The 12,747-nt window shown below is 36.6% G+C and overlaps 1 protein-coding gene across 1 annotated transcript in view; it reads left to right on the top strand.

The window, feature by feature from the left end:
* ERBB4 (erb-b2 receptor tyrosine kinase 4) overlaps positions 1-12,747 on the top strand; it is a 777,579-nt gene that overhangs the window by 414,042 nt on the left and 350,790 nt on the right. The gene's annotated exons all lie outside the window — the stretch shown is intronic.

Genomic DNA, 12,747 nt, shown 5'->3' with positions numbered 1-12,747 from the left:
CCAGATGTATACAAAATGATAATTAACTGAATTTCAGGTTAACTGACTATTTCAGTGCTTTTCCCAAATAGTAACCTGGAGAAGGCGATGGCACCTTACTCCAGTACTCTTGCCTGGAAAATCCCATGGATGGAGGAGCCTGGTGGGCTATAGTCCATGGGGTCACTAAGAGTTGGACACGACTGAGCGACTTCACTTTCACTTTTCACCTTTCACTTTCATGCATTGGAGAAGGAAATGGCAACCCACTCCAGTGTTCTTGCCTGGAGAATCCCAGGGACAGAGGAGCCTGGTGGGTTGCCGTCTATGGGGTTGCATAGAGTCATACACAACTGATGCGACTTAGCAGCCCCAGCAGCAGCAACCTGACTATCCATTCACTGGAGAAAGAAAAAAGGAAAAGGATACTGTGTACCCACTCTGTTCTTGGCACAGAGATAAAAACTGTGTGAATTATAAATATAGATTCCCTATTAAACACAATGTATCTTAGCGTATATTATTTTTTGTATTAGTTATTAAGATAAATATGAGGAGAATATCACTGCTAAGATATTTAAAAACAAAGCATACTGAACATAAAGACAAATATGTAATGTTTAAACATTCTTAAAGTTGTGATGCTTAAATCAGCACTGAACTTTTGCTAATCTTAAGGATAAATGTTTTCTTTTAAAAGAAAACACAAAATGCTCCATATAAATGGTAAAAAATTTTCTTCCTGCTATAATAACAACAGCTGAAATAATAAATGGAAAAGAGTGTAGAAGCTATTTGAAATGTATTTCTTTTTTAGCATAGAAAACACGGAAAATATTATTTTAAAATTTGAACATACAAGTATTAGATATTGTGGAAATTTCTTATACTGTTGGATGAAAGTATAGACTTAAGTTATTTAAGAAAAGCAATGTTTTATGGCAGCAATGTTTTGGCAAGAATTTTAAGCAGGATTCTAAAGTAATATTGGATTACTATGTGAAATGCATTCACTGTGATAGTGGAAAAAATGTTTTAATGGCATCCTACAAATACAGGAAAGCCTCACTCTACATGTTCCAAGCAAAGAATAATTATTCAGCAAACAATGTTAATAATACCAAAGGTTAAGAAGTCCTATAATAGGTAATTAATCCAGGCTGAGCCAATCAGATTCTCTTTCTAGAGAATTTGAACTTGGGATCAACAGGTGCTGGTTACACCACGTCAGAATCTGAAAGAGAGATTATACTTAGTTGAGATGTCTATTTTGGAGCCATGTCTATTAATGAGGAGGAGAAATAACCAGTCCTTAGTGACACCGAAAAATAAATCAGCCCTGAGGAGGCAAAGGATAATTGGAGAGAGAAAGATTTTGACCATTTTTGCTTCCTTGTTCTCTGGTCTTCCTGATGTCCAAATGTACTTCTTTCTTTGAGGACCTTAATAAATGCAATAGTCTAATACATTTGAACTAGTTTTGTTACTTGCCACCAAGTTGGCGTGGTAGAGAGTCTTGAGTAAGACAGTTATCAAGCCATAGCTCATGTTATCAAATCATCAGCCACACAGTCATTTAATTCACCTAATTTTCCAGCGTGGAAATTAAGCTCACTATAATAACGTAAAATTGGCTTAATGGTCACTGTGCCTACTCCACAGAGTCTATCAAATTTAAATTCCACAAACATTTACTTATATCTGATACATGCAGACTCAAATTTTAGAATAATATTCATTTGCATGGATTTTATAGTTTATAAAATATTTCCATTTTAAAATTTATTTTCACAATATTTCTATTATTTAAAGAAGTCAGTTATCATTAACTCATTCCACAATCGGGGAAATGTAAACAGAGGAAATATTTAAGAGAGTCATTAAATTTACACAGGTAGTACCTGAGATTTCGACCTAAATGTTCTGAACCTAAGAATAATACTGTTTCCTGTATACCATATTGCATAGCAGTTTAGGGGACAAGGACACTGGATTTATAGTCAGCCAGATGAAAAAATCTCAGTTATTTCCACTTGATAGCATGAAAAAGTGATTTAATTTTTCTAAACCTCAGTTACCATATCTATAAAATGGAGATATTACACTTACCTCAGAGGGCTACTTCTTTGGAATCAAATTCAATACAATAATAATCTGGTTGATATGTTTAAATATTTTTGCTATATACTAAGGACCTAGTAAATAATAGGTAATATTATAAAAAACTAAAAGAGATACTGTTATAAAACTTAATCCAACTTAAATCTGAGTGAATGCATGTCGCAGCAAAACTGCAGACCACTTCCACCTTGTGAATGATACTGACATAGATGACTGGGGAATAAATAGCCAAAACACTGGAGTGAAGAGAAGGCCGCTTGCCCTTATCACTCACTTCTGTTCTCTGTTTCCTCCTTTGAGTCACTTGAAAGATAAATTACATATCCATATTTATAGAGCCCAGCATCCTGAGGCAAAATGTATTTTGGAAGTCAAAGATGTACTTATTATAAGACCTGAAGTTTAGAAGTACAATCAGAAATTTTGAGAATAGACCTTATGAGAGATTCTATAGAGATATTAGACATCTAGAGAGCTCATGGTGAAGTAACATCCCTGATGAACTTTTTTTCAAAAGAAATGTAAAATTTCCCTAGCTTCCTTTAGATTGCTGATAGCCCTTCTGTTAAAATATATTACTTACCCTTACACCTACTTCAGATGTACTTATCTCTGAGCCCTGATTAAACTTCCTAAATATCAGAAAACAGGCAGGGCAAATTTTTGAAAATATCCTGCTTTTATTGACTGAGCATACAAAAATGAATTTTAGGATCTTTCAGACATCATCATTATCATTTACAAATGATTTCTTTCCTTATGACTGAAACAAATTCACTTCAGTAAGGTTTCTCTGGAGGTATTCAGTTTCATATTGGTCAAATATTTCCTTACTTTTATGAATAATTAACTTTGAGATTCTGCATATATTAGGGAAGACAGGTAAAATATTTAAAAGCTCCACACCTTAGCCAAGGACACTGACCTCAAGAATACATATTATTCGCCCCATTATATCAATGCTGACATCCTCCCACAGGGTTTCTTCTTAAAACAGCAAATATGCCAGGAATGATCCTCTGTAAGAGGTCACAGTAAAGACAAGTAATTCAGGTCCTAAGAAAACAAGTCCATGATAATGAATGACTTGTTAGGATGAATGAAGCAAAGAGCGGTGATCAGAGTGAAAACGTCTCTGAACAGAGATATGGAAAAGCGAAAATGGTGATGACATCGGTGATAAGTTTGAGGGAAGGTGTGTAGGATTCAGAAGTTTTAAAAAGAAATGAGGAAGAGGTTTGAGGTTCTGTTTTTAATAGATTTTGTGAAGTGGGACAAGAGTGTTAATAAACGGACAGCTTAGTATTGTAGGGAAGCAAAACTTGCCACCCTAAAATGTGTCTCTTTGGTATGAGGATTAATTTAGGCTGACTATTTTTAAGGCTTGGAAAACCTGGAAAACTTTGATCTTTCCCCTAACTTCCTAGAAAAGTGCAGATAAAGAAGCTATCCCATGAAGGGAACTGCACACGGACAGCTATAGCATGCACTAGGTGTGTTTGATGAGGAGGCACTTCGCAGTCAGTTAAAATTCCTCTGAATCCCACTGTCCCTGTGTTCCAAACATTTGCTTTTCTATCTCTGTCTCAATTGGCTTCATCCCCTTTCAAGTCCCAAATCACTTTTCCCAACATCCTGCTTTGTCTTTAGCTGAAAACTGTTTTTGAAGTGAGGATTTTGGTCATTTTGGCAAGACTCAGTTTTATTGGATTTCTCCCATGCATACATGTTATTAATCTTTTATTTGACTTTCTCCTGTTAAGCTGCCTCCTATCAATATAATTTGTAAACCAGCTAGAAGGGTAGAGGAAAATTTTTCTTCCCAGCACTTTGGACAACAGTTCACCAGGCATACCTATAAAATTTTTAAATTTTTAGTAAAATTTAGTAACATGTTGCAACCTTTTTTATATCCTTGCTTTGGTTGTTGCAGTTAGCTTTGACTGCGTATCGAATAATCAAATGTGCCATTTTCCTCTATGACATTTGATAACCTTCATACTGTAAACTCTGAAGCCAGCAACTGTTTTAAAAATGTTTTTTGCTAAAATATTTTAAAAATTAAAATATTTTCTAAACAAATTCCTTAAAAAAATTTAGAAAATCTAAAGAATTTTATAAGTATTAAAGCAAGTAAATTTTTCTTATAGAATCTAGCCAGGTATTCCATCCTATTTTACTCAGGAGTCTGATTTTCTAAAATAGCTTAAATTCATTATTTTAAGATCCTTTTTTGATGTTAGAGTATCATGACTAACAGAAATATTTCTCACATAGTTGTAAAAGGTCAAAATAGAACTTATGAAGGGTACTGTGGGCCTGCATTGTACATGGAGCCATGACTCAAAAGTTGAAAGTGCTTTTAAGCTCAGTTAAATCGTGGCCGCATTGCTCCACAGCACAGCTTAAGTAAATTGATTCAGTGGATTAATGTACTCATGTCAGGGGAGACAAACTTATCTGCTGTGTGAAGTCTGAAGCTTATAGTAGTATTATTTAGTAGGCTTACTGGTAAGAATGACAACTCTCTCTGTTCGTTAAGAACTGAGTCCTAAGGTTTGCGCTGGAAGGTTTAGGTGTGAAAGAGACTAAGCTTTAAGTAATAAATAATAATGATTAAAGGAACAAAGTTATCTCTGTCCCTGCAAGATATATGAATCACACTTATCTCATTTAAAATAGATACTGCATGTCCTTTTTTATCTTTAAGCGCAGTATCAGGCCAGCTTTCTCCAGCCTCCTATTATCAGCCTGGGTGGTTCTTTCATTTTATGCATTTCTTTTGTCGTCTCAGTTAGGAACTGTGCTTGGGAGGATGAGGCGGGCATGGATCAAAATATTACAGTTTGATTCTCCCAACCTTACACATTTTGCATTAAAGCAGTTATAATTGTCTTTAACTGCAGGTTGTATAAGTCAGATTTTCTCAGCTGATTACCACTCAATATATTCTTCAGTTTCTAGTTGCTTTATAAGGGAAACTTCTTGCTTAGAAAGTAATTGAAAAATGTAAATGCACTTGACAATATGTTAAAACATTGTTGCCTCTTAAACCAAAATGTCACACCAAGAAAAAAAAAAAAAAAAAGAGGAAATGAATGCTTCAACTTGTTCATTAAATTAATTAATGAAAAGCAATATTTTAGCCAAAGGAAAACTTCTAGGGGAATTCACCTTTTACTTCTACAGTATTCATCCTAGCTAGGTTATCTCAAAATCTTTTTTTAAATTAAAATAAAATAGCACTGAAATTAAAACAAACAGTATCTTTGTTCTAGTGTAGATAATTGTGAATGGAGCCTATTATGATATTGGCAAAATAAAAGCTTGTGCCAACCAACACTTTATGTTATTTATTGTTTCTGTACAAACTTTATAGAACATGCTAGGAAAAATTAGAAATTATTTAGCATTTTTCTCATTTATTATACTTGTGCACACAAAATTAGTTTCTGTAGTTGCAATATATTAAAACTTTAGTTTAATAATAGGAAGAAAACCTTGGCCTGGCTTATGGATTCTATTCAGTTCTATGGTGAAATTTAGAAAAAGCTAAACTTACTTGGGAGAGAAGTTATAACCAACCTAGATAGCATATTGAAAAGCAGAGACATTACTTTGCCAACAAAGGTCTGTCTAGTCAAGACTATGGTTTTTCCAGTGGTCATGTATGGATGTGAGAGTTGGAGTGTGAAGAAAGCTGAGCACCAAAGAATTGATGCTTTTGAACTGTGGTGTTGGAGAAGACTCTTAAGAGTCCCTTGGACTGCAAGGAGATCTAACCAGTCCATTCTAAAGGAGATCAGCCCTGGGTGTTCCTTGGAAGGAATGATGCTAAAGCTGAAACGCCAGTACTTTGGATACCTCATGCAAAGAGTTGACTCATTGGAAAAGACTTTGATGCTGGGAGGGATTGGGGGCAGGAGGAAAAGGGGATGACAGAGGATGAGATGGCTGGATGGCTTCACTGACTTGAGGGACGTGAGTCTGGGTGAACTCCAGGAAATGGTGACGGACAGGGAGGCCTGGCATGCTGCGATTCATGGGGTCGCAAAGAGTTGGACATGACTGAGCGACTGAATTGAACTGAACAGAACTGACTGAAACTTACTTTTATTCCTTTTAAAATATATGTGGAACTCATTTGAAATAAATATTAAAATCTAAGAAAAATATTATATATGTTTCTTCCTCAAAATTTAAGCAAAGAAATGTAGCAACTCGAAACTAAATTGCATTTTTTCCCGTGAAATTTCCAATTTTCCTGTGGATATTAAAAGCAAAATGGCAAGTTATGAAAATAATGTACTAATTATACTCACATACATGCATACAGTTTGTCTAAAGTGTAATTGTATTTACAATCTTTCTGAAACAAACCCTGTTTAAAAAGAAGGTGTAATGCAGTAAATAAATATCCAATTAGAGCAGAGAAAAGCAAGGGGGAGCCAATGAAGAGAAAAGAAGCTCTGAGCCAGCAGTCTCAATCAATCAGGATAACAGCGAGCCTTTGTTGAAAGTCAACATCTTTGATTAAAACCCTTGTATTTTACTAATAACTTTGCATGTCCATAACCCTTCCTATTGATTTCAATTATTTCCTTACTTTTGGATTAGTAGTTTCTGGAGATATTGTAAAATTAAGGGAAGCACTATTAATATGCTGTTTATTTTGCTGTACATTGATAATATTAGTTGTAATTGGATGATCTTTCTCAAAGATTTAAAGAAAGTGATGTTCATTTTAGTTATCTGAAATGCTCTTTATAATACAATTTAATGTCATTCAGGGAATATCATTTAAAGCCATGTTAAACGCTCAAGGGGTAAAAAGAAGTATACAAAATGTACCTCTTCTCTGGAAATGCTCTGGGTACAAAACAAAGCCAAGGAGTGTTTGAAAAGATCAAAAAGAACACCAAACTGGGGGCATCAGGAGATGAGAGATTTAGTCCTAGTTCTAAACTAACTGAGATTCAAGGAATTCAGTTTTCTCAAGTTCCCTTATTGACCAAATAAAAGTTTGAACAAAGATGATTTTTATACATGCTTTTCTGCACAGTTATGATGTTTGTCTATATAATCAACAAAAACAAGACTGGGAGAGAGCTGACTGAAGCTCAGATCATGAACTCCTTATTGCCAAATTCAGACTGAGATTGAAGAAAGTAGGGAAAACTACTAGACCATTCAGGTATGAACTAAATCAAATCCCATATGATTATACAGGGGAAGTGACAAATAGATTCAAGGGATTAGGTCTGATAGAGTGCCTGAAGAACTAGGGACGGGATTCATGATGTTGTATAGGAGGAAGTGATCAAGACCATCCCCAAGAAAAAGAAATGAAAAAAGAAAAATGGTTATCTTAGGAGGCCTTCCAAATAGCTGAGAAAAGAAGAAAAGCTAAAGGCAAGAGAAAAAGAAAGGTATATCCATTTGGACGCAGAGTTATAAAGAATAGCAAGGAGGGATAAGAAAGCCTTCCTCAGTGATCAGTGCAAAGAAATAGAGGAAAACAATAGAATGGGAAAGACTAGAGATCTCTTCAAAAAACTTAGAGATACTAAGGGAACATTTCATGCAAATATGGGTACAGAAATGATATGGACCTAACAGAAGCAGAAGATATTAAGAAGAGGTGGGAAGAATACACAGAAGAACTGCACAAAAAAGAACTTCACAACCCAGATAATCACAATGGTGTGATCACTCACCTAGAGCCAGTCATCCTAGAATGTGAAGTTAAGTGGGCCTTAGAAAGCATCACTACAAACAAAACTAGAGGAGGTGGTAGAATTCCAGTTAAGCTATTTCAAATCCTAAGAGATGATGTTATAAAAATGCTGCACTCAATATGCCAGCAAATTTGGAAAACTCAACAGTGGCCACAGGACTGGAAAAGGTCAGTTTTCATTCCAATCCCAAAGAAGTGCAATGCTAAACAATGTTCAAACTACCACACAATTGTACTCATCTCACATGCTAGCAATGTAATGCTCAAAATTCTCCAAGCCAGACTTCAATAGTACTCAAACCGTGAACTTCCAGATGTTCAAGCTGGATTTAGAAAAGGCAGAGGAACCAGAGATCGAATTGCCAATATCTTTGGATCATCAAAAAAGCAAGAGAGCGCCAGAAAAAAACATCTACTTCTGCTTTATTGACTATGCCAAAGCCTTTGACTGTGTGGATCACCATAAACTGTGGAAAACTCGGAAAGAGATGGGAATAACAGACCATGTTACTTGCCTCCTGTGATTCTGTATACAGGTCAAGAAGCAACAGTCAGAACTGAACATGGAACAAAAGAATGGTTCCAAATCCAGAAAGGAGTATGTCAAGGCTGTGTATCATCTCCCTGCTTACTTAACTTATATGCAAAGTATATCATGTGAAATGCCAGGCTAGATGAAGCACAAGCTGGAATCAAGATTGCTGGGAGAAATATCAATAACATCAGATATGCAGATGACACCACCCTTATGGCAGAAGGTGAAGAAGAACTAAAGAGCCTCTTGATGAAAGTAAAAGAGGAAAGTGAAAAAAGTTGGCTTAAAACTCAACATGCAGAAAACTAAGACTGTGGCATCTGGTCCCATCACTTCATGGCAAATAGATGGGAAAACAATGACAGACTTTATTTCTTTGGGTTCTAAAATCACTGCAGATGGTGACTGAGGCCATGAAATTAAAAGACTCTTGCTCCTTGGAAGAAAAGCTATGACCCACTTAGACAGCATATTAAAAAGCAGAGACATTACTTTGCTAACAAAGGTCTGTCTAGTTAAAGCTATGGTTTTTCCAGTTGTCATGTGTGAATTTTAGAGTTGGACTATAAAGAAAGCTGAGTGCCAAAGAACTGATGCTTTTGAAATTAAATGTTGAAGACTCTTAGAGTCTCTTGTACTGCAATGAGATTCAACCAGTCAATTCTGAAGAAGTCAGTCTTGAACATTCATTGGAAGGACTAATGCTAGAGCTGAAACTCTAATACTTTGGCCACCTGATGTGAAGAACTGACTCATTTGAAAAGATTCTGATGCTCAGAAAGACTGAAAGCAGTAGGAGAAGGGGACGACAGAGGATGAGACAGTTGGATGGTATCACTGACTCGATGGACATGAGTTTGAGTAAACTCTGGGAGTTGATGATGGACAGGAAAGCCTGGCATGCTGTAATCCATGGTGTCACAAAGTGTTGAACACAACTGAGCGACTGATTTCAACTAATGATATTTGCATGTTGGGACACACAGTGATTAGCCATAGATATAGATGATACAGATTTATGCTCAGATATTTATTTTATGGAAATATTTTATGTTAGTTTTAGCCTATAGAGAGTGATCCTGTATACTCAAAATGCTTGAGGCATTCACCTGGGCCACTGCTACATGTGATGAGTCCCTACAGGTATTTTCTGGATCTGAGTCAACCTTGTGGCTGGACCAGCCCTGGTAGTTCTTATTATAATTGCAAGACATACCTCGGCAGTAACCATCAAGGAACTTTGAAAAAGCATGGTTTATTATTCACAGGTCAAGGACATATGGCAGGCTCAATGGCTGCACTGTGAGTCACAGGTAGAGAGAAAGTATAGACCTGTAGCCCTGTCTTTGTTGGAGTACAGGTGAGTATTTAGGACTTTATAAGTTCACTCTTTACTGATCAATTTAAAATATAGCAGTAGGAATTTAGGTATGGAAGCAGAAAAGTGAGGTCACTTAAAATGTTAGTTATCTGGGTTACCCGAAGCTTTTTCCCCAAGAGGAGAACTTCATGAGCAGATGCAGTCTGGCTTCTTATCTAGGTGTTTACTAGCATCTGTGTCATATACCTGGAATATGTTTGTTTGACATGAATGTCTTTGAAGTGGATGTGTTAGCAATCAAGGGCTTCCTGGTGGCTGCAGTGCATGAGACCTGAGGTCAATACATGGGCAGAAAGATCCCCTGGAGAAGGGCATGGTAACCCACTCCATTATTATTGCCTGGAGAATTCCATGGACAGAGGAACCTGTAGGACTACAGTCCACAGGGTCACAAAGAGTCAAACACAACTGAGCAACTAACACCTAGCAATCAAAAGCTTGTATGCCTGCTAAGTTGCTTCAACCGTGTCTGACTCTGCGATCCCATGGACTGTAGCCCACCAGGCTCCTCTGACCATGGGATTCTCCAGGCAATAATACTGGAGTGGGTTGCCATGCCCTTCTCCAGGGGATCTTCCCAACTCAGAGACTGAACCCACTTCTCCTCTGTCTCCTGAATTGGCAGGCAGGTTCTTTACCACTAGCGCCACCTGGGAAACCACCATCAAAAGTTTAATGTCAGGCATTTACACTACAGGAATGCAAACTGTGGATTGGGTAGAAGCAGGTAACCTAACAGTGAGATCAGAGAGAGTACGACACATTTGAAGGATTATTGAAAGGGCATTGAGAAGAAAAGTCAGAAATATCTAAAAATGTTAAGATTAGAAGCATTTTGTGGGTTTTCCCTGGCAGTTCAGTGGTTAAGAATCCCCCTTGCAATGAAGGGGACTTGGAAGCAATCTCTGGTCAGGGAACTAAGATCCCATATGCTATGGAACAACAAAGCCCATGCGCTGATACTAATGAGCCCATTGGCCACAGCTAGAGAGTCTGTGCACCTCCATGAAAGTTCCCATGTGCCACAGCTAAGACCTGACACAGCCAAAAAAATAAATAAACATAATAATTTTATTACGGTAGTAATCACGATTTATGCTGAATGCTTTGTAGCAAGGCTTGACAGTCATTAGAATAACTATCTTTAACTATACAAGAGAAGATTTCAAAATGAGCTACATGTGACATGAGAGTGTCCTCTAATTAATAGAACACTCATTATAGTCACTGTTTGCTACTCTCATGATTAGGGAGTTGGGCAAGCCTGAAGAAAAATATCCTCCTTAGAGTTCTGCCTTGCATTAATATGAGATACATCGTCTATTTGTTGATTTAATTGGTTCAGCTGGAGGAAGAATTCAGTAAGTGGCACTGGGATGAGAAAGAAAAGTGGATACTGGATACTTGTCGATTGTGCTTATGTCAAGTAACATTTTTACTTGCTATATTAGAATAAATGTGAATTCTCAAAATATCAGATGTATTCCATTTCTCAAAGCAATAACTTTTTTTTGATAATTTGGCAATTTATAATAGTATCATAGATACTTCTTGCCATTAACATAGATATTTTCAAGAGAAATAGTGACTATACTAATTTATGGTGAAGTAATAAAAGATAGACCCAAGGTATCACTTTCACATATCACTGATGATATTTATTTTGCAGTTAGCCAAAGTCTTTTGCCTGTGAATGTTTTTCTTAATGGAGCAGTTACAGCAATATGACTATAAGAATAACTCAGGTTTTGCTCTGTTTTGAATATTTCTTGAACTCAGATAACTGTTACCCCAAAAGATTATTTTTCTTAACAATGAGGATGTTGCATGTATTGAAGATGTATTTAATTTCATTGACTAGGGAAAGGATGGAGATGAGAGACAGACTCTGACACAGGTAATTATGGATAATTTTTTTTTTAAATCAAACCACAATATTTTGCCAACAGAAAATATTTTACCAACTCTACCAACAGAAAATTTAAATAAATGGAGAGTTACCACATTCCAAGATGAAGGGACCCATAAAATGAGGGGACTCATAGGATGAAACAGAAAAGGCAATGGCACCCCACTCCAGTACTCTTGCCTGGAAAATCACATGGATGGAGGAGCCTGGTAAGCTGCAGTCCATGGGGTCGTGAAGAGTCAGACACGACTGAGCGGCTTCACTATCACTTTTCACTCATGCATTGGAGAAGGAAATGGCAACCCACTCCAGTGTTCTTGCCTGGAGAATCCCAGGGACGGGGGAGCCTGGTGGGCTGCCGTCTCTGGGGTTGCACAGAGTTGGACACGACTGAAGTGACACAGCAGCATAAGATGAAAAGGTCAGCTCTTCTAAAATTAAGCTTTAATTTTACCTTCGATCAATTCTCAATGTTTTGCTTTTAATTGAACAAAAATAGTCTAAAATATTCCTGTAAAATATATTTAATTAATTACCCCACACTTAAAAGGAAGAGCTATGTAGAAGAACTTTTTCCAAGTATTAAAATGTTATAAAGTAGTAAGTATGAAAAGAGTATCACATTAGTTCAGAATGGAATTAGCTTGATGGAATGTAATAGAAAGTCCAGGTGCAATATAATGTCTATACAGTAATTTGGTTTCTATATTAGCATTTTAATGGAAAATATAGAGATTATTCAATAAATGGTGTTGGATCAAATGGTTCATTTTATGGGGAAAAAAATTAATAATAGGGTGTTTCCCCAGTTGACTCAGTGGTAAAGAAACCATCTGCAATGCCAGAAACCCCGGTTCGATTCCTGGCATGGAAGATCCCCTGGGGACAGAAATGGCTACACACTCCAGGTTTCTGGCCTATAGAATTCCATGGACTATATAGTCCATTGGGTCGCAAAGAGTTGGACACGACTGAGTGACTTTCACTTTCATGGAAGAAAATGAAGTTAGATCCTCACCAGAAAACAAAACATGAGATTAATTGTTCATTAAAGTTTAAAGGCATCATACAGACAAGAGAGTATA

This window comes from Capricornis sumatraensis, chromosome 3, assembly GCF_032405125.1.
Source record: "Capricornis sumatraensis isolate serow.1 chromosome 3, serow.2, whole genome shotgun sequence".
NCBI classification, from domain to species: domain Eukaryota; kingdom Metazoa; phylum Chordata; class Mammalia; order Artiodactyla; family Bovidae; genus Capricornis; species Capricornis sumatraensis.
Note: the sequence above shows the minus strand (reverse complement) of the source record. Positions and strands in the feature narration are given on the sequence as shown.